The 23,427-nt window shown below is 37.4% G+C and overlaps 1 pseudogene; it reads right to left on the reverse strand.

Moving 5' to 3' along the window:
- Positions 1-2,919: 2,919 nt before the first annotated feature.
- LOC116898464 lies at positions 2,920-14,637 on the reverse strand (annotated as a pseudogene).
- Positions 14,638-23,427: the final 8,790 nt, after the last annotated feature.

The raw sequence follows: 23,427 nt of genomic DNA on the forward strand, positions 1-23,427 counted from the left end.
ACTGGTGCTGGGCTCAGTGGGTCGGCCATCTGTTTCTGTCCTCTGCAAACATTTTGATCTTTAATACTTTTCAGTATGTATTACTGAAGTCCTTTTCTGGCTAACATGTTGATAAGTAGGCATTTAGGATGAAAAACTGTGATGTTCAACTTCAATAAATGACACATACACCATTTAAAAGAAAGAATTGTGTGTCTGTGTGTATTTTTATTTTCATTTAGCTATGAAATGTATCTTAAAAGTACTGTCAGACTTACGAATTGGAAGGTGAAACATGGTAAGGTCTAGTAGCTGAAGTACTAAATAAATACTGGAACTACATATGGGAATATTCTAGACTCATTACTAATAGATTTCTGTGGTCATAATTTTATTTTTTCTGTTATATGTGTGGAAGTTTTGTCTCCATGCCTCTGCACAACTTGTGTACCTGGTGCTTTTGAGAACCTGAAAAGGACATTGAATCCGTGAAGCTAGAGTTATAGTTGTTTAGGAACCATTATGTGTGTTTTGGGAATTAAACCCCAGTCTCCTGGTAGAGCAGTCAGTGCTCTTAACAGTTAGTTCATAGAAACAGGCACATGAAGTAACTGTTTAACTCAGTAATTTATCATAGGTACATTTAATACTTACACAGCCCTGTGAGAGATAAAAATATTTTAGAGTATTTTAGTTTTATGAAACACAAGAAGAAAGACTACACCAATATGTGGATGCTGCAGTCCTACTCAGAAGGGAGAAGAAAATAATCTCGGGGGGTAGAGGGAGAAGGGGATCTGGGAGGAAGAGAAGAGGGGGAGGGCAAAGGAAGGGAGGCTCAGATATGGGAGATTTGGGGGGAAGTACAGAGGGTCAGGAAATGAAACAGAGGTGTGTAGCAATGGGGGATGGGGAACTGAGGGTAGCCACTAGACAGTCCCAGATGCCACAGAAGCAAGAGGTGTCCAGGACCCAACAGGGATGACATTAGCTGAAATACCCAAACAAAGGGGAGACCAAACATGTAGACACCATATCCAGTGGATAGGCACGGCCTCTGGTTGTGGGATGGGACCATCCGCCCACCTCAGAAATAATCCAGAATTCCTTCTGTCAAAAGGAAATGCAAGGGCAAAAAGTGTAGCAGAGTCTGAAGAAAAGGCCACGCAGAGACTGTCCCACCTGGGGATCCATCGATATACAGACACCAAACCCAGACACTATTGCTGATGCCAAGAAGTGCTTGCAGAGAGAAGCCTTGTATAGCTGTACCCTGAGAGGCTATGCCGGAGCCTGACCAATACAGATGCAGATGAACTCAACCAAACATTGGACTGAGCACGGGGATCCCAATGAAAGGAGTTGGCAAGGACTGAAGGAGCTGAAGGGCTTTGCAACCCCATAGGAAGAACAATAGTATCAAACAACCAAACCCTTCCAAAGCTCACAGGGACTAAACCACCAACCACAGAGTACATATTTGGGGGGGGCAATGGCTCCAACAGCATATGTAGCAGAGGATGGCCTTATCTGGCTTGAATGGGAGGGGAACCCCTTGGTCCTATGAAGGCTCAATGACACAGCGAAGAGAAAAGCTAGGGCACTGAAGCAGGAGTGGGTGGGCAGGTTGGGGAACACCCTCATATATGCAGGGGGTGGGGGAATGGGGATAGGGGGTTTGTGGAAGGGAAACTGGTAAGGAGAACAACATTTGAAATGTAAATAAATAAAATAAGCATTAAATATGAAAATAATCTATTTTGATATAGAAACAATGACAAACATTTAATATATGCTTGCAGATGAGTTTGCACACAAACTAATGTTCCTTTTTCTGATAATGCTCTTATGTTAAGAGCACTTACCATGAGTTCTAGTCTCATTAAATACTTGTAGCAAACTTTACTGGATCACACAAACTAGGAGCTTGGTTATAGAATTTATTCATCCTGTATAATGTTCAACAAACAAGTGGAATAATATATTGCTTTGTTCTATGACAAAGTCTGTTAACTAAATGATGTTCCAGTAATTCTTATTAATGTATTGGAAACAGAGTCCAAGAAATTTATCAGTGTTACTATGAGTCAGTAATTTGCAAATTCATGTACATAACTATATGTGTTACATTTGCAAGTTCTAAAAATATTTAAAATACTGATACAGTTCCCAAGATACAAAGTAATTGCTCAATATAACAGGTATCTGACTTGCCTTTGAGCTGTGTTACATATGTTAATATTTTCCTTTTTTCTACTATTTCATATTTAATCAGTCCTCATATGGCTGATTTTAAGCATAAACTACAGAAAATCAAAGACCTTATACAATTTTTTTGTTTTCCAAAGCTCTCCATAGAGTTATTTGATTATATTCTTCATTTCACATGCTTTTATTGATTTGCTGAAAGCAGTAAAAACATGAATCAGACAATTGGGAATATTAATTTTGAGACAGTTTGAATTTTTCTAAAAATTTCTTTGGTGACATGGTAAGAATTTTCATGACTTTTTCAATGAAGTATGAAGCTTTTTTTAGGCAAAATCATTTCTTTATTCAGATTAAGTTAACTGCATAGATTTAATAATATTGCCCCATAGCTATCCTTAGCTTGGTTCCTGAACACATTTCAACATACACAGTGATGGGAGTCCTTTTTGCTAAGCTAATCTACAAAGCTTAGGAATAAAGAAAATACACAAAACCCACAAGTTAAAAAAAAAACTTCGGGGTTGGGGATTTAGCTCAGTGGTAGAGCGCTTGCCTAGCAAGTACAAGGTCCTGGGTTCGGTCCCCAGCTCTGAAAAAAAAGGAAAAAAAAAAAAAAAAAAAACTTCAGTCTACATACATTAACAGTAAAATCATTTCCCCTAAGTAACAGAAAAGGTATGAAGGCATACCATTGAATGTTTTTCTAAACAGCCGGAAATGAAAGAATGTTTAATATCTACGATGCTTATTATGGCCTTCAAAATTGCCTCCTTGGATCCCTCTACCAAAGCTACTAGGACTGCCACTCACAGGCCCTACACTACTGATTGATGCCTGGAGTTCAAAACCTGTTATTTTCCTGTAGGCAAAGCCATTAGGGATGGAGGTCCTTGTGTATTACTGTGACATTATATGATTTCATTTGAGTTCCCATATTTTCAGCTCCTTCTGGGCCCATGGCAGGACCAGGACACATGGGTTGACTAAGTAGAATTCCTCTGTTGTTTATATTCTTACCCATCATTGGAGGAGGTCCTTGGGTACCAGCAGGTGCTTTGCTAAATGCATCTCCCATGTTTATTGCTCCACAGGGACCCATATCACGCATCTTCATGTCCTGTTCTCGGTGTTCCATAGAGTGTGGTTTAAAACCCTCCTGCTGTCGCCTCAGTTCCTCCAGTTCTCTGTGTCGGATCTTTTCTTCTTCATGATGATGATGTTCCTCTTCATATCTCAGTCGTGTTTGCTTTATCCCACCATATTCAGGTGTAATGAAGTATGACAGTGCAAAACTCTCATTTAAAAGTTGACCTGATACCTAGGATTTCCAAAAAAGTTATGAAACGATGAAAAAAAAGCAAAATTTAAATGATCATTACCATCATTTTTAATCATCAAGTATTTATTGATATGTGGCTATTGACCAAAGCTCTAAGACTATTCTAATTAATTTTTAAAACGTCTGTCCAGTCCTAGGACTTTTATAGGCAAAGAAAGCATTACTAATAGTTCTATGAAGGCATATGAAAATAAAAATGGGTCACATAACATTTTCATAAATCCAAATAATTAGAATATTAGTGAAATAGTAACTAATTAGATAAATGGTTAATTCATGATTGTTAACCCATTGCTTAAAATAGCTAGTATCATTTATTGCCAGCTTGTTGATTATATTTTACTAAAGAAATGTAATTTAATTACTTTTACCCTTTTTTACTCTAAATATTTATTTACTATTATTATTTTTATTAAACTTTAAAAGCCTTTTTGAAAAAACTTATCTTAAAAACGTTCTCCTTTTTAAGTGGCTTTTTGAGAATTTCACATGTGCACATAACATACTATGATGATGCCGTAAGCCCAACTTCTTTTATGTTTTAGTTGTCCCTGAGAACTCTGTTTTATTTCTTCCCGTCCCTTTCCCTCATTCATGACTTTTAGCTTTGCCCTGTACCCATTTATCTTACCCAGGACCATGTGAGTAAATGTAAAATTGCCACTGTCCCCTGGAGCCTGGCTGAGTCCTTGTGGGTGAGTCACTACTAAGTTCTGAGTTCTGCTCTCCCTGAGTCAGTCAATAACAGTTCAACAGTGAGAGTCTGGGTCTCTAGAACTGCTCTGCCATTTCTGTTCACTGATAATTCTTATGTATACCTGGGGCAGGAAGTCTCATGTATACTTGCAGATACTGTGAATCTGTGATCAGAATAGACGTATCTTGCTCAAAAAATGACATTTCACAGCCCTTCTCCCTAACCATCAGTTCTTATGTTCTTTCAAACTCATGTTCTGCAATGTTTCCTAGAGAGGTGTAAAGGGCTTGTTTGGGGATGAGTAATCAGCTTTCTTTATTCTCTATTCACATTCATCATCTCTTACTCTTTTACAGCTATATAACTCTCCTCTCTCTCTCCCTCTTTCTCTCTTATACATATATGTATATATATACATATACACATACATATACATATATATATATATACGCCTGAGAGTAGCATTTCTAAATAAGTACAAAAAATGTATTGAGAAGGCAACCTACTAAGTCCTACTAAGTCAATTTAGCTAAAAACATAATTCAGTTCCCATCTTTGGACTAGATCTGTACTGCAGTGAACTTCAGACCCAGTTTACAGTATCAGGTATTGACCTTTTCTGCGGGAGAAAGTCTCAGATCCCATAAGAGAGCATTGTGGTACCCTAAGAATAATAGTGTCAAGAGGACCACAGTGTGCAATGTCCCTAGTATCTTTGTCTCCTAGATTGTATGTTCCACACCTGGTAAGACTAATGATGCCTTTTCTCATCTGGCATTGCTTATTCTGTCAAGACAAATGCTACCCAGCAGTGAGGAAGCCTTGTTCAGGCAAAAGCACTTGAGCTTGTGGTTCACCTTCTGTAACCCCACAAGTATATGTTCTTCTGCAGACATTTTTAATATAATAATTACATCTGACATATATGACTCAAGCACAAAACAAGCTTGCACAGCTGTCTGGGCTTCAGAGTCCATTAATTTACAAACATTCTTATCCATTGTTTCCCTCTCTCTGTTGAGATGTTTCCACCTTTACTTTTAGGATTACAACAGCAAATAATTTAGACACCTTATTCACACTCTTCAGCCTGAGATACTTCATCTGACTCCTAACCTTTCTTCTCTAGGACTTTAACATTTACATTTGAGTAACTTACATGGACATCAAGTTCATTGATTCTTTTCTTGACTATACAGAGTCCACTGATAATTGTTGAATGAATTCTTCATCTGTATCTTTTTTATTGCAGTACTATTTTTGCAGCCCCTGGCATTCTTTAGATATTCCTCATAGTCTCATATACCTGTACCCATATTCTAATTTATTGCTCACATCTCAATAATATTTTACATATCTTTCTATTATTTTGTGGTTTGTATAAGGGCAACTTGGAGGAGTCAAGAATGGTTTTTCACAACGTAGCTTCTGAAGGGCTGATAATGTGCCTTAGTGCAGTTTCAACAGTTATGTAAAAGGAAATTCTAGGTACCCATGACATTAGAAAATTAATGCAGATCTAGGAGGAAAATTTATAGCTATGAATTTTGTGCCATTGAAGAATCTGAGATAACCCAAACAACCTAATGATGCATTAAAACCCAATAATATTAATATGTAATACATATAAGGGAAATCCAAAAATTAATATGAAATAAACAAGTTGACTAACACATAACATATATTCTGTAGAAGTTTATGTCCACCACGTTGACTAGTGAACCATTGTGTTATAAGGAAAGTAGACAAAACTAATGATAGTTTTATATAAGAAAAACTAGTAACACAAACCAATAGAATATATTTTTATCTCCTGTATATCATAAGCAAAGAGGAGGTTGATAGGTTGTAAAAGGGAGAATATCAGTTACAGAAATGAGGTGATTTTAACCACAGTGCTGTATAAGCTTGCATGGGGGTGCTATAATAAAATTTCTATGGGTAGTATACAGTAACATGTGATCTAATAAAAAATTTTAAAAATAAAAGATTGAGTTTTCAAATATGATGCATGAAAATAATTAAAGAAAGTGATATTACAGTCACAAATTAAACCTAGACTAAAAACCAATAATATAAATATGAAACACAGAACATAACCCCCCGCATGCAAAACCAACCAACTAGGAAATAGACTCTTTACAGTCAGTTCCAGTAGATTGAAGATTCCAAGTATATCAGGACAATTATTATAGACAGATTGCACAGGCAACATCAGCTACCCCATGATACAAAGACAAGAGCCCACTGAAGCCAGAGCTTAATGTAGACTGTGATCCAGTATTATTCATAATGCCTCCTTATGATGTCATCACAAACAACAGACCAATCATAACTGACTATGGTTTTGGTCACCTTCTGTACCACAACCAGTTTCCTGGTTATTTTTCTCATGGTTACAACCAAATCCTTGACCAGTATTGTCTCTAGAAATGAAGGGTTTATTTTTGTATATCCTTACAAGAGAAGCAATGGTGGTAAGAATTTTTTTTTCCTATGGAGCTTGGTAGTTAAGTGACTGGTGACACTTTATTAAAAGTTCTATATCTTCCAGTGACACAGTTCCAGTTCCACCTCCATGGATTCCAAAAATCTCATACTGGAAACCAAGTACACAAAATATCTGATATACTGTTAACAAAACCACTGTGGTACTTTGAATAAAAATTGACCCCTACAGTTTTGGGAATTTGAAATGCAGACATCAGATAGTGGCAGTACTTGAGAAAAGTTGTGGCATCAGAAATCCATCACTGGGACTTTCCTTAAGGTTAAAATTTCTAGCCTTCATTTGCACTTTCTTGAATTTGAGAGTACAAGGCTCTCAGCTTCCTGCTCATGCCTCCATGATTCCAGATAGCTGACATGCCTCTCCCCTTCTATCATGGGCTCATAAACCACAGGAACTCTAGCTTCCTTGGGATTTATCACAAGAGAATAGTAACCAATATATATACCATAAGCAGGGTGGCCTATTATTTATCCCTACCCTACCCTGGTTACCCAGATGTCAAAACAGATTTATTGCTATCATATAGTCACAGCAGGTCTCTGCTATTCCTCCAGAGAGAGAGAGAGAGTGAGTCCTATAAGGCACATAGATACCAGATCCCATTCCTCTTTCAGGTAGCATAGGTTTCATATTACACAGAAACCTCCCCTTCCCTCAGAACCTTTAAGTCCATGGAGACTTTGTCTGGTGGGAATGAAACTGTCTGCTTCAGACTCCCATTAAAGACATTGTTTCATTACTAAAGCCATGTTTCCAGAAAAGATGATCAATCCTTGAATCCATGCCCCTATGTAAATTTCTATTTTTTCCTCTCATCTCCAACTAAAACCTAAACCTCTGATATGAAGAGAGATAGAAATCAATGGAAAACCTAAAGGTACAGAAAATAAAACTAGAGAAGACAGATTGAAAGGATTGATGGATTAAAACAGACTTTAGTGTGACCAAGACCATTTCAATGATTGAGTCTGTAATCTAAAGAATAACATGAATGATCCACATGTATCCCAGTAGTCCATAAAATCGAGGAAAGGATACTTTTAAATTATTTTCATAAAATAAGGATTTTTCTTATTCTCAAACTAATTTTAAAAACACCCAAATATTTGGTAATGTCATTGACTAATAAGATATGAAAATTCTTTGTGCCTATGTATAGAGCCTGCTGCTCAATCAGTGCAGGAACCATGACTAGGGGAGTGAAGATGATTATAGGAGAGGCAGAAAGAAGATGCAATAGGTAGAGATGGGAGGGTTGATGGTGAATACCATGCCAGGAAGCAAATGTATTTTCTCAGTGTCTTTAAAAGCAAGCAACACAAAGCATGGCCAATTCCAGGAAGACCAGCAACATGACTAATTCCAGGAAGATAAACAATGGTCACAAATCCTTACATGACAAGTTTATGGTACATAGTATCTATGTTTGAGTAAGTCCATTTCCTTCAGTCTAGGACGGTCCCTCAAGAATGTAGGCTGAAGTAGAGGTACTTGGCAGGGTATAATGCACATCTTACTTAAAAACAAAGTTAGATGTGGGCAGAATCAATCTTGATTAATCACAAGCAAGAAGTCAGCCAAAATTAACTCCAAAAGTGTTCCTCATATGTCTCCCTTTTTTATCTATACAAGCCAAAGTTTGGTCCAGCTCTTAGGGCAGACTGTGTCTGTCTAGGTGTTGCCTCAAGAAGTACAGCACTTACCCATCAACAGTACTTGAACATTAGCATCCATGCCCTGTCTTAGGTTGATCTACCTCTGAGAGAATTTTATAACCCCCCTTTTTATCTATAAGAGGCAATTTATCAGTAAAGAGCAGAAAGTTGTACCTGTCTTAGGTTGCCACCAGAAAACACAACTCTTACCCACCATTGGCACATAAATAATCTTGAATTCATAGCCTATCTTAGCTTGAGAAGATTTTCAAGATAATCTTAGCCATCATTGAATACCAACCTCTGCCAGGGAAGACATTGGAGCTTGAACTGATGTAACTCTGCTTTCACATCTGTAAAATCTTTGATGATTTCCCTCAAATGAACAGGTAAGAGACATGCCATGAGAAGAATCATAAAACCAAATCCTCTACACCAAATAAGTGGGGATCATGAAGGAAAAAACGGCCTGAAACTCTATCATTTGCAAGGCTACTAGCATTAAAAGACAAAGGCTTTGCATTTCTTAAATTCATAACCTCTTTATGCAGGGCTAATAAATCAAGAGAAGTATTTAGTATTATGCCATATGCTTTGAAGGTGCCTTTTACTCTGGTCCAGTTATGTAGACTCTCATTATACATTTTTGGAGTAATACAAATCCATAGATATCAAGCATGACATTCCAAAGGGCTTCGGACTTTCATTCCTTCTACCTCATTTCCCATGATCTGCACTATGTCATACAATGCATAATTTTTTTGTTCTAGCCGTCTATCTAAATACTCTTATATACTCAGGATATAAGTTACATTTTCTGCAAAATGATTAACAAAAAGAGCTGTTTGTAGTTCTTGTGCTAAAGCTAATGCAGAAGTAATGGCACTGGCTAAAAGTGTTATGAGAGCAACAAAATCAGCAATGATCATCTCATCCACGTTTGCTCCTTGCCAAAACATGATTTATATCTTCTAATATTTGTAAGTCTTTCTTTGAAAATACTAGGTTTCAGATAAATTTACAGGAACCATAATAAAAGGCAATTGATGTACTATCATCACAGATTGAGCTTAATGCAGAAACACAGTTGGACAAAAGACAACTGAGTCAAGAAACTCATACCTGAGCCGATAACAAACATTCCTTATTAGTAAAAGATTAGGTGGGGACATGCAAAATGTGACATTTACCCTTAACGCCAGAACCTGTTCCATTCCTATCCACAGCCAACACATAAGGCAGTAGCCAACTTCCAAATATGTCTCTGAAAATATCCAGAACCAACCCTCCAAATGCCAGCTATCATTTCCTTTTGTCCACTCTTCGATTAATTTCCAGACCAGTCCATGACTGAGTCAGACTAACCAATCACATTAAAGGAAAGAGAAGGCTCATTGTAATAACTTCTTCATTTGCTTGAATTTTTGAAGGTAAGTTCCACAGTCTCTGCATCTTCTGTCCCACAAGTTCTAAAAGCCTGAGGCAAGGCGTCTTGTCCAGTCTGAGATAAAGTCATTCCCATCTTAATGCTTTGCACTACAGACTTAGAGATATTCTTCTCCCAAGTCCACAGAAACACATCCAGCATTGGTACTATTTCTAGTAAACAGGTAGGCTCTGACCTTTAATAATGTAATTCACTAATTTGAAATAATTTTTACTCTCAGACTGAGAAAACCCTAACAGCTAAAAGAATTACTAGACGTCATGAGAACTTTTGGCCTTGACCATAGAGAAAGATGTAGCAAAGGTTGATCAGGAACATATGCCCAATACAGCTTTCCTATCACCATTATCAGGACACTCAGCAACATCATGGTTAGCATCATTATTTGTCCCAGAATCAGCATCTTCTTATCAATCACTCTCTCAGCCACCGTGCTCCTTCACCATCCTGCAGAAAACTATGAACATGCCTTCTTCAGCTTATTATAGATCAGGACTGCCATATGCCAATAAGTAGATCCTTCCATTTCACCTGGGCATAAGCATGCCTAGTTGTATGGTGCCATAGACACAGCATCAGAGAGTCCCTTGGCATCCAAGGTCAAAAAAATTCAAACTAAAATTTTGTGATTAAGGAGTATACAACCCCCCCTTTTTTGAAACTGATATTTAGAGTTCATTCCATAATTCCCTGTCCTTGAGGACATGTGAAATTATGTATATTATAGAGATTATAACTTACATTTTATAAATTTAACTCATTTAATTATGAGATAAACATGAGTTTTGACATATGTAATTAATATGTGAGGTACATACTTTTCATTTAAAATGCATAAATAAGATTTAATACATATGGTTACATCTATCGCATCATATATATTAATGTTTATAAATCATATTCAATATATATAATTTATATTTAACTTTTATAATGTATATTTAATATATTACTTATATTGTGGATAATTTATACACATACATGTATGAACACACATGTATTTACTGTATACATACTTCAAGGTATACATTTTCTTTTTTATTGAATATTTTTTATTTACATTTCAAATGTTATTCCCTTTCCTGGTTTCCCATCCATAGCCCCTATGCCATTCCCCCTCCCTCCTCTTCTATGAGGGTGTTCCTCCACCCAGCCACATACCCTGTCCTGCCTCCCTGCCCTGACATTACCCTAAACTGGGAGACTCAGCCTTCCTAACTTGTATGATATATGTTAGTTAATAAAAATTTTGTTTGGGGTCACCTGCTGGATTGTATAAGAACTGGCAGGTGTAGTAATATGGAGTCCATTGATTGTGACAGGCAGGTCCATGTTTTAGGACTTTGATTTCCAGAAGCTTATGTGAATTTCAGTTTACAAAAGGATGTACATTAGTATTGACTATTTTATTAAAATTCATATTTTAGAATTATAATTAACAGGTGTCTGTTAGACAATTCAAGTAGACACATGCCTTTGAGAACCTAATAAAAGTTGTAAGTTTACAGCCATAGATATACAGATTGAACAGAAATTTTTTAGTATGATGAAAAGCATCTTTAAGTTTATATCCAGGCAACAATCAAAGGGAAATTAAAATCTTCAGCTGTGACTGAATTGTCAACTGCCAATTTTGTATTAACATATCAAAAGTCCACTGATCAATTTTTAAATTATGAACTTTGAAGTAGCAATAACATGAGGCAGAATATGAAACATTTATCATTGTTTTCCTTAAATCATTTCTTACATCTCTATAAATTGCATTTATATACCTTAAAACATCTTCTTAGACCCTCCAGCATTTTTCACTTGCATTTACCAACTTTAAACATATTTCCTTGCGTTTACTAACTTTAAACATCTTTCACCAGAAGCATTTTTATTTCTAAATCATCATCATCCAACTTCTTTTACATCCTCTAACCTTCATCATTTGCATTTACCAATCTCAAAAGTTTTCCATAAACAGTTTTTCTGAGACATTACTGGATAGATCGTAACTCACCTCTGGCGCAGATAAGAGTTGCTGCCTCTGCCTTCCCCCAAAAAGGGAGGGCTGGGAGCGAGTTCTGGCTGGGGGTGGGGTGGGGTGGGAGGCCCAGGAACCAAAGAGTGGTTCGCTGAAACCCACTTCTCTCCCCTAGCCTAATCAGTGTCCAAAGACTCAGTGTATCTGCAGGCACATTACCTGGTCCATGCACATCATAATAATTTTGAAGTTTCTCTCCAACTTCCTTTCAGATTGCTAAATTTATTGTACCTTCTTCAGGAAACCAAGGACAAATCTTGTTTACAAAATCTTAAAAAAATTATGTAATTGTTGTTACTCTACTTTAGCAAAGCATATTATATTTATAAAACAAAATATATATCATTTCTCCTAACACCCTCCTCCTTCTTTCCTCCTCCTCTTTTTTCCTCTCTCTCTCTCCTCCTCCCTCTCTCTCTCTCTCTCTCTCTGTTGACTTTGAATTTATGTTTTACAAGCACTCATATTTATCCCAACTCTCTTACTTTCTGGAGTCTTTACTTCTTTTCTAGCTCCCTACTGTTTTCTGAACTCCCTCTTATCCATGTTTCTCTCTGTCTTTTACTTCTGAAAGTTACTCAACACTGCCAACACTTTCACTTTTTCCAAACCTTCAACTATCAATGGTGTCCTTCACTGCATCCACAAGAGTCCAGCCTCATGCTGGATGCCATTCAGCAGGACCATGTCTAAGTTTAAAACAAAGACACATGTCAACAAACTCATTTATGATTATCCACAAACAAGAAGTCAGCTAAAATTAACACATGAAGGGTTCCCCACATTTTGAGAGTACTTGATAACTTTACTTCATATTCAATTACCCCACATTAAAATGACCACAATTCATGATCAAGACGACTTCACTAGATGATTCCTGTACAGGTATCATCCCACATATACAAAATGACAAAAAGCATACACATCATTGAACAAAGACAACAGTTATGAAAAGAAATCACATGCTATTGGAGACAAAAATCTATGGAATTAGAGAATTTTAGTATGTCCTTGTCATTCCACAAACACATTTTTTTTTTGGTGCAGGTCGTATTCAGACAAGGGAATGAATGTTTCTAGAAAGGATCATATTGGTCTGATGCAATGGGTGCAAAAGTGAAATAAAGTAGGTGGATAAGAACAAAGTGAATTACAGCAGGTATGGGAGGTTCCTCATTGTGTAGGTACAGACCAACAAAGGTTAAAATAAAAAGGAACTAAGACAATAATGACAAAGTAATGACTTTCAGGAAATGGAAATTTTCTGTCAATTATAACTGAGAACAAAAATTTAAAACCTAATCACTATTGTCAAAAACCAACCAACAAACAAACAAAAAAGCCAAGAAATAGATGTCAGATACCATGAGCCAAATTGAAAACTTGAAGCAAACTCATTATGTTGAGGAAGAATTGGTGGGGAAAGTCCAAGTCTATTAGTTACAAGTGCGTCCAACTGCTCCTTCACCAACCAACTGCTTCTCTGAAGCATAAAGTCAAACCTCAGGCTCAGACATTGGCTCTTTGGAATGGTATGTAGCATACCTCACAGTGATCCCTTGTGATGTCACAGGAAATGAACTAATCTAGGCTGAATGAACTGCAGACTGTTTCTGTTGTGGTTTTTGTTGTTGCTCTTCTTGCTCTTTCTATATTTTTGCTCCCATTTTGTCCCCAACAACTACACTAATTTTTCTCAAGGCTGCAGTCAGGGCCTAAAATTGAATTACTTATGGGAGGAGTTGTTTATTTCACCTCATATTTACAGAGCATAGTGCAACCTAATGGTAGCAACTCGAGGCGTGAGCATCTGGACTGTGATGTAGGTGTTTGCATGGTATTTGCAATATCCCATTCAGTACTGATAATTTTCTTCTAGGTCTCATCACCGGGCACAGTGTCACCAACAACACAGCCTGCTGGCAATCAAACATATGTGACATGGTAAACATTCCACATGGAGTCACTTTCATTGGCTCTTGACACTTTAATAATAATAATAATAATAATAATAATAATAATAATAATAATAATAAATATAACAGAAAAAGTTACTCACAATGATAGACTGGAAGAATTTGTGCTTCCCTGGGTTATTGAAACAGGTACAGTAACTGCTTCTAGCTGAATGTATATGGACTTTCCATGAAATTTCATGTTAGCTCTCTCTTTCTAAAGTAGTTTTGACTTTTACCGACTGGGCCTATCTTATGTAATTTGGAATGTTGTGTTTGCAATAGTGTCTGCAGGCCTTCCCTGACCTTGCAATGCTTTAAATCTCACACACATCTACAACCTCTATCTCTGACTCTAATCAGTAACTGGAAATTTGTCTGTTCATGTGTCTCTGACAGGTTTCTGTCTTCCCCTAGAAACTTTAAAATGTTTCTGCAGTTAACCAATGTCATTATGGGATTCTGGCTGTCCTGACCATTACACAAAGCCTTATTCTATCTTTCTGTCTCCTGCCTTCAATGTATCACTCTAATAACCACGAGCTCTGTGACTGAAACTGACCATATTCAAGAATGTCTAGGTTGAGATTCCTTTTCTTCGACCTCACTGACTGCAAGAATTTTCCTTTGTACTGTGCATTACATAAACTCAGCTAGTCACTTTTAGGGGGGAAAATCTGTCATAGATAGCAGGCATGAGAGTAATGAGGGCCTGGGTCATACCGGGTGCTGGGGAGGATGGAAGGCACGAAGGCAAACACAGCCTGGGAAAATGGAGGCCTGATTCAAGGAAGGGTATAGAGTGTCCATGTTGTAAGACTTGTATATGGTAAATCAGTCCCATGTCATGGTTACTTTGCACAGTGTGAACATGAGTCCCTCAATACACTATTTTGGCTGCTGCTGTTGTACACCAAAATATCAAGGCTAGCCTCACCCCATTGTCTGAAATCTTATGAGCATTTAATGATCTGGGGAAGTTTGACACTTGGGAATTGAAGGTTGCACAAGTTTTTCAAGACTGAACTCAGTAAGCCCTGAGATTCCTCAGGCCATTCACAATACTAATTTGAAGGAGGGTGGGTAGGTGAAAGGTGAGAGCCTAAAAGACTGACAAGGACCAAGAAATGACTAGTGTCCTTCATTTGTCTTCCCTGTAGAACCAAGTGATGCCAGAGAAGTAATGAACTGAAAAGATACTATTTGAGTCAGAATTTTAAGTTGTGTCCAAGTATGAGTACAGATACTGCTAGGGTGTCAAAGGCTGGCTCAGTGCTGGCAGCAGGAAGGATGGGATAGCTGAGGATTAAGACAAAGTCCTTAGTCTCTCCTTGGTGATTGGGGAATCAAGGTCTGGTATAAGGCAAAATTTCTCAAGGTCTGAACCATTGGATATGCTCCCAGATGATTTGTAAAATCAATGTGTCTTCATGGCTATGCCACATGTCCTGCTGGAAATTGAGAGTGATGTCCCATAGGTCATACCACACCACAGAGTCCTTAAGTGATACTCTAAGAACTATAGAGGCAAGATGAAGTAGACCAAGGTCCTTAGATGTCTGACTTTTAGAAAATTGCACGAGCAACCTCTGAGTTGTCTACATATTCCATTTTTGAACTAGGAATAGAGGCATGTGTTAGTAAAAGAAATAAAGTCACAAGACCTCCCACCCACTTGCCTGTCCTTGGCATGGCTGCTTGGAAAGCTCCCCACTCCACTCTATCTCCCTACTCTACTGAGATTTCATTCCCTGAGAGCTTTTATAGTAGGCGCTCCATCTGGTTGTTTGTGGTATTCAAAGATGTCCTCACACTGTACATCACTCTGTCACATGGGACTCCTACATTTTTTACATATCAAGCTTTTGGACAGGGGTTGGCCTCAGCTTAACCCAAATGCAGTTTGTCAGAAGTGAGAAAATCGCCAGCGGGTAGTATACATAGGGTATTTGCCTAGACACTGACTCACATATTCCATTCATCTGGTGAGATATACATTTGATGGTCAATGGACATCACATTCCATATTATTGTTCTGGAGTTTAGATATCTGTGGAGCTTCTCTCCTTAACTCTCATGAGGTGTTGTCCACAGCCAATTGCCATCAGAAATGGATCATCTCTATAGCCCCAGGAATGGGCAAGCTTAGGAGAAAATTGCTGGACAGAGCAAAAAGGGAGTTCAACACAGCATTGCTTTTCACATCTGAGCTTTGCTTTGGGGCAGTCTACTTTCACCAAAGGCATATCATTTTTTTCTAGACCATAGTCTCTATCACCTGGGTTTTGCTACCTCACTACCAAGTAGTCCATCTCAACCCCTTATGGGAAATCCCATGCCCCACAGTCACATCTTGATGACAATGTTCAGGTGGACTCCATCTCTTCTCTTGTCCATCTACAGACCTCAGAGTGTCTCAATGTCCTCTACCCTCCTGTGAGTCAGTTTCTGGGCAAATAGCACATAGGCTCTGCAGATGATTTCTCCTCACTTCTGCTAGACTGCATCTTGAGTTAAGCTATGGTAACCTCTATCTGAAGGTTAAACAGGCTGTGCAGGTGTGAGCTGTAGGGACCACACCTTGTAGAATGACATGGACAGTAGGAAGTTATCTCCTCTGACTCTCTGGGAACTAATTCAAGGGCTACTCTTGTCTCACATGTGGAGATATTAGGAGGAATGGTGATAGTGTGTTGCATGTCAAGGAATTGCATCCTAGAGACTGACTGTGAGAACTAAACTTAATCCTGCTGGTTTATATTCTCTTCTGAATTCACTTAAGAACTTCTGTGGCCTGTAAGACCTCAGGCCAAGTTTTCTATTTTTTTTTCTCCTAGAAAACTCAAAAGGCATGAAGAAGGCAGAACAGAGGAACAGGACATTGAAAGACACCACATCCAGGTTGCAATAGAGAGAACTTTCCAGAGCACACAGAAGAAATAGATTGGCATTTAGAATGGGTAAAGGCCCTCCAGAAGTGACATCTGTGGGAACAAAGTCATAAACATAGGATATGTCCCAGTTTTGCTTTTTAAAAAAAAGGAACCTCCCTGAATTTACTCATCTTTGTCCTTACCAAGCCCTTTATAATGACTTGTGGAAAACACAATGTGGAAAAGCAACCAAATGACTTGTCAGGAATAGCTTTGCTCTGTGACTATGACCTGTCCTGAGAACTGCGTTGAGGGTTGATTTTACCTCACTGTTTCAGTGTTTATTGTCCTTGTTCGCTTGGAGTATTGTTTTGAGCCTAGCATAACACTGTTCATCAAGTGACAGCATAGGGCAGAGGGACCTATTTACCTTTTAGGCATTGGGCATGGCAATCTAAGGGAGGGGCACATATGTAGGAAGCCTCATGCCTTTCTTCATTCCAATAGAGAACATGTCAGGAGCTTCTTGCTACTCAATGCATTGTCCACCATTTGGGTGTTGATCAAATGAAGTTGTATGGGGTTCAGAATCAAGCAGGTGGCGCTTCCCATGCCAGGAAGAACATGCATTCCTCCCTTAATCCTTTCTACCACATCAAGGCCTGGGTGACATTTACTGGTCAGATGTTGCCTGGGCCAAAAACACCTTAGCTACACAAATAACTTAACCAGATTTCCTCTTAGCAGGTAAGATTAGTCAAGGTACTCATTCTGCTTTGAGATCCTGAATATGTGTTTCCTCAAACAGAAGTCCCACTTACTCTCTAAGAGATACTGGCTCTCCCCAGCCCTATGGCGACCACATGGCTCCAAAAATTACTTTCTTATTCTTTGCAGTTTCTTTTGTGGTGCTTTCTATTTTTTGTTTGTTTGTTTTTATGCTCTTGTCTGGATTTGTATCACTCTCTCTTGTTTGTGGCAATTTCTTTCTGTGATTGGTTTTTTTTTTTTTTTTTGAACACACTTTCCTTCCTTTTGGCATGAAATTCTTGTTCTCTTTTTCTTCTGTGCTTGTGGTTCGTAGGTTTGATTTTTTTTTTTATGGTGATTCAAAAACTCACAGATTCTCTTTATATTTCGAAAATAAATTATCACTGACTTTATGTGAATGATTCAGTTCCCCTGCCTTGTCTTCTAGCTCTGGTATTCTGTTTTATACACAATCCATTCTCTTGGTGAGTCTTTCAACTGAGATTTTAATTAGACTTACTGAAATTTTCCCTTCAAACATTGTTGTGCTTTCTATATTTCATTTAAAGTTTTGTTTAGGCTCTGAATTAGTTCAAAATGTTATTTTACCCTCTTTGAATTCATTTCTGAGTTCATGTTGATGACTTGGCTTTATATGAGTGCACTCACAACAGTTATATACCTTGCCTTCAATATTGATTAACTCATACTATTGGTCTTTACTGTGGAGTTAGTCACTTTTGGGGAGGAGCCAAGTTGTCTTGAATCTTTCATGTCACTTCTGTGTTTGTGAAGGGGTTTGCTCACCTGGATTTATTTTCTTGGGAGAAAGATTGAAATGCTGCAATTATTCCTTAGAAACAACAGCTGTTTCACTGCATACCAGCACAGCTTTTATGATTTCTGTAATTGTTCCTAAGAACTTCAGCACAGAGAAATCCTTATTCATTTTTGGTTAGAAAATTTCTTATGACTGTGGTATATTTTACTGTTCAAACATACACACAAATGTTCATCTTCAATGTTTGTAATCCCTAATTGCATATGTATTTATTTGTCTCATACCACCATTACCCTGAATGGATCATTTTTAACTATTACACTAATATGTATGTGAAATAAATACTTTTTTAATTCTAGATGTATTATAATATAATAGTAACATAAATGAACTTTTTTATCATTGACTATATGAAATGTTTTCTGTTAGATTTGTGTAAAATGAACACCAATAGTTACCTGTCTGTAGCTACTAAGAGTGTAAGATAAAGTAGCAATTGCAATAAATAGGATCTTATGTGAAGTTAACTCATTTTTTCTTAGGCTCTATTAAAGGTAATTTTAAGAATATGCTATTCTATAAAATGAGAATATTTTAGAATTTTGTTCAGGATGCTAAACAAATAGAGTCAAGTCTTTAGTTGTTGAAGCTGATACACACTCATATTTCTATACTCAAAGCCTTATGCATGAGAATTGTGTGTTGTAACAAAGCCTGGGTTATATGGTGAAACCTTTTCAAATACCATACGAACCAAGGCAATAATGATAACAAGAAACTGACTTCATATAAAGTATCATGTTGAACACACAATATAGAGAATTATTAAGAGCTAAGCATTATTGTGTGTGCTGGGTATTCAAGATGACCTCATCTTGCTAAAGGTTGCATTCCAAGCATGTTACTGACATCCCCCTAAATTTTTATTTATTAATTCATCACAAGAATTTTGTTATAGTCCTGGTTCTTTACAGTCGTAGAGCTTATGGAATGTCTCTATATAGTAAGGTAATTTATTATAATGACTTACAGTCTATAGTCCAACTAACCCAACAATGGGCAGCTGTGAATAGGAAGTCTAAAAGTCTAGTAGTTGCTTAGTTCATGAGGCTAGTTGTTTCACCTGTATAAGCTGGAATCCTGAAGAAGTAGGTTCCAATGGATCAGCTAGCAAGTAAGTTGCAAACAGTTAAAGAAGAGAGAATTTTCCTTCTTCCAATGTCCTCGTGTGGGTCTCCATCAGAAGGTGCACCTCAGATTAAAGATGTGTACCACCATGCCTGGGTCTGGAATTTGCTTTGTCTCAGGTTGACCTTGAACTCAGAGATCTGTTTGCCTCAGTCTCCTACGGTTAAAGGGTTAACAACCTTGCCTGGGTCTAAGCTTTTCATGGTCTCTATGCCTCAACATCTCCATGTCAAGATGCTGGTCAGAAGCCTGTGTCTTCCATCCTCAAGATCTGGATCACAGGTGTGCTCTCCATTTCTGGATTTAGTTCATCCCTGATGTAGTCAGTTTGACAACAAGGAATAGCCATCACAAGTTTATACATACTATACCTCCACTAAAAAGCATAAAGTCACGTGATGTTACTTATCATAACAGGAATAGGAGTAGACAATATTACAAACTAGGTTGGTAGTGTATCACATTACAATAACATTAATAAACAGGAGAGTAATTTTGGAAAATATATGTTGTGCTAACTCCTAGGAAAGCTTAGATGAGGAAGTGTTGAGAAATTTTGAGTAAAAATATAGATTGGGAAAAGATAAGTGACAAGTAAGTGAGGATATATATAGATAGATGATATGATATTAGAGAGATAATAGACATATAATTAATTATAACAGTGTTGACGCATATAAAGACTTTGCTGATTACACTTGTCAGTTTATCATTTTTAATAGCATACCACAAAGAAGCACTCTTGGATGTCTAATGGCAAGTAAATTAGGAAATACTAATATTGAAGCAAAAGAGGATTTGACATAATTCTTTTGAATAATGAAAGGTTCTAATTCCATGGGTGATCATCTAATCTGAAATTAAGGGGAAAAAAGGTTTGTGTAAACTAGTAATGAGATCGAGGAATCTCTGTTTTGCTATATTCTTGACTATTATCTCAAACATTAACTCTCGCTCTCCAGGCAACGAGGATGCCAGGACAGGAAGGACTATTATACATAACTTATATAAGTCACAGTTGTCTTCCCAGGAATTCCCTAATGATCTGCTGCTCTCCGTTGGATGCAGAACTGATAAATGCTCAGTAAACAGGGCCTGTGGAAAGAATTTTAAACTAAGGATGACATATCGACATATATGGACAAATTAATTAGTAGTAAAAAAAAAATGAAAAGAAAAACACAGAGCCAAGGAAGACATTCACCAAGTGTTTGATGGCAGCTAAAGAATGCAGCTAAATCTTTGTTTTGTTTTTGTTTTTTGTTTGTTTGTTTGTTTTGTTTTTTGGGGTTTTTTTTGTTTTTTGTTTTTTGTTTGTTTGTTTTGTTTTTTGTTTTTTTGTGCTGGTTTGGGGATTAAAACCCATGTCAAACTATTCTATTTTAATATATGAAAAAGACATATGGGCATGGTATTAATGAATTTAAATAAATATTGTCTGACACCTGTATGCATCTAGGAGGTAGATATAGGTTCTATATAAGTGAGTGTGACTTAACTATTTTGACATGTATGTTATTGATAAATTAAATTTTTACTAGCTTGATAGGTAACGGTGGGAAGTAATTATAAAACAATATTTAGTACCCTGCCATCTTCCCATCTTTTCTTTTTATTAATGAGGATTTATAAGATTATCGTAGAGTATGAGTAGTGATCCCATTAGCTACACAGGTAGGTCACACTTCTCAGGCATATGCTTTATAGGGGTCATTGTACCCTCACTGCTGATTCTGGTTCTCTTGTCTTTTCAAAAGAATATCAGCGTTTACCAGTTCTAGTTCTAAATAACTTTCTTATTCTCAGTATGAAACATATTGGTACTCAAAAAAAAAAAAAAAAACAAACCACCAATCAGATTCATAATTATTGTATAAGAAATGAGCTCCTATGCATATACATAAATCTGTGATATATTGTTGACAGATAACCAAAGGGATGTAGAAATGAATCAATGAGAACAAACCCTATTCATTTATGCAACTCGAATTACCCTAGCGGTTATACAGAGTAAAACATTATTTTTATTCTGTTAAAGATTTATTTTAATTATTTTAAATTGTCTAAATGCTTTTCTGTGGGGTATTTATGTGTGAAGCCCTTCTAGGGGCCAGGGGATGATATCTATCACTTAGATATCTTAAAGCAGGACTTTCAGGAGGTTGTGAGAAACCCAGCTTGGGTGCTGAGATTGGTTAAGAGAAGATTCCAGGTAAAAACCCTACATGCCCTTACCTCCTAAGCCAAATGTCAAGCCATAGTCAAACATTTTAAATTGATAGAAAGTATTTTGGGATTCTATCCAGATGCTCTTCATTATGAAATAGAGAAGAATAAAACAGGTAATAGTAATTAAGGTGTAAGGAACAGAATGTGATTTTAAATAATAGGATCAAATAAATTCATTCGGAAAGTTGTATCTCAAGAAATGAAGATAGGAACTATTTAAGTATCTGGAAAAGAAGAATTCTTAGAACTGGAGAAAGTAACAAAACTTGGTGTCAAGAGATCAAGAGATTGAAATGACTGTAACCTTCCGAGCAAGCATAAGAGAGTTAAGAAAGTAAAGCAGAAGTCTCATTGGATACTGAAGAACTGTGGTGTCGAAACAAGAGCCCGATGATTTGCAGGAGCCGCACCATTTTGGTCAGGCGATGACTGCATTCCTACCCTCTGAGAATGCTGCTCAGTAAGCCAAATTACAATAACAGCCCCAGGCTTCCTGAATCACCTCACGAAAAGTAGAAAAGACCCTGGCGATCTTGATGCTTTCTGATAGCCTGGTGCAAAGTCCTACAAAGGAACGTTTTACTCTATATTTTAGTTTGCATAGCAGTGTCCTAGAAATCGTTTTGCTCACCCACTGAGCAGAGTATAGTAGTATTTTACTAAGGAAAATAAAGTGATTGAATGCGCGAAGCATGTAAAAAGCCCTGGGGTGCTTGTTTCCAATATACACACTTTTGATTTATTGTCCCGATAAATACATGAAACACTAAAATACAACCCTAGTTTACAAATACACTGTATAATGCATCTGTATTAACTATTGTTGTTATCAAAAGTGCAGCCAGGCCACCTCCTCCCTTGTAGCATGTTAGAAATGAAACGATTTTGCCTGACCAAGGAAATATGGCAGAACATTTAAGGGCTACCTCTGCTTCCTGAGAAAATCATGTCGCGTGAGCGAGCCCTACCAGAAAGGAAGAAATAGCAGGGATCGGTTTAGATTAATGACACCAGTGTCTCTGGTATAATACGCTTCACTAACCTTCATACCAGACTGAACTTCTGTAGTTCATTCTAGTCATATAAAGGAGTGGCAACACTGTATCACGAACCTCTATAATTTGGTGTATCTGACCAGCCAAAGCCTATGAATTGCAGCTATTAGTACACTCGTGGGTCTGTTGATTGTTCTTACTTTCTACACTTAATGAAACAGATACAGGAGCTAAGTCATTGTGACTCTTTCTTTCGTGTTTTGTTTCTGTTTTTACGGCAAGAATGAAGTTTGAACAAAGACGTAACGTATGTTATGCAAGCGTCTACCGCTCAGCCTAGTCCTGTGTTAAGAGCCATGGGTTTTGATCCATATCATATCACATTCTAGCCATTATGGCAAAACTGCACTTGCCAGTGTTAGTAAGTAGATATTGTAAAACAATGTGAGACCCTAAAACAGAAAGACCTTGATTTCGGCGCTTATCTGTTCTTAAGTGGTGAGGGAACTTTATCTACGGACACCTTACATTTTCATTAGCTGGTGCTTCTAATGAGACTAAGGTTAGCGTAGCAGGCTTGAAGATCTTTAAGATAATATCCCCTCATCTTCAGCTCTATTACATCAGTAGGTGTCTAGTGACAATTTCTCTTAGCAGATGCTCAGTGCACCTGTGTGCAATGAGCAAATGGACCATTCTAACCGTTTTGTCGTCATGGTTCCTCATGTTTCCTAGTCTGCCAGCCACAGGCAGCCTGAAACCTGATCTTGCTTATTTAGCCCAG

The sequence above is a fragment of the Rattus rattus genome, chromosome 4 (assembly GCF_011064425.1).
Source record: "Rattus rattus isolate New Zealand chromosome 4, Rrattus_CSIRO_v1, whole genome shotgun sequence".
Lineage (NCBI taxonomy): Eukaryota > Metazoa > Chordata > Mammalia > Rodentia > Muridae > Rattus > Rattus rattus.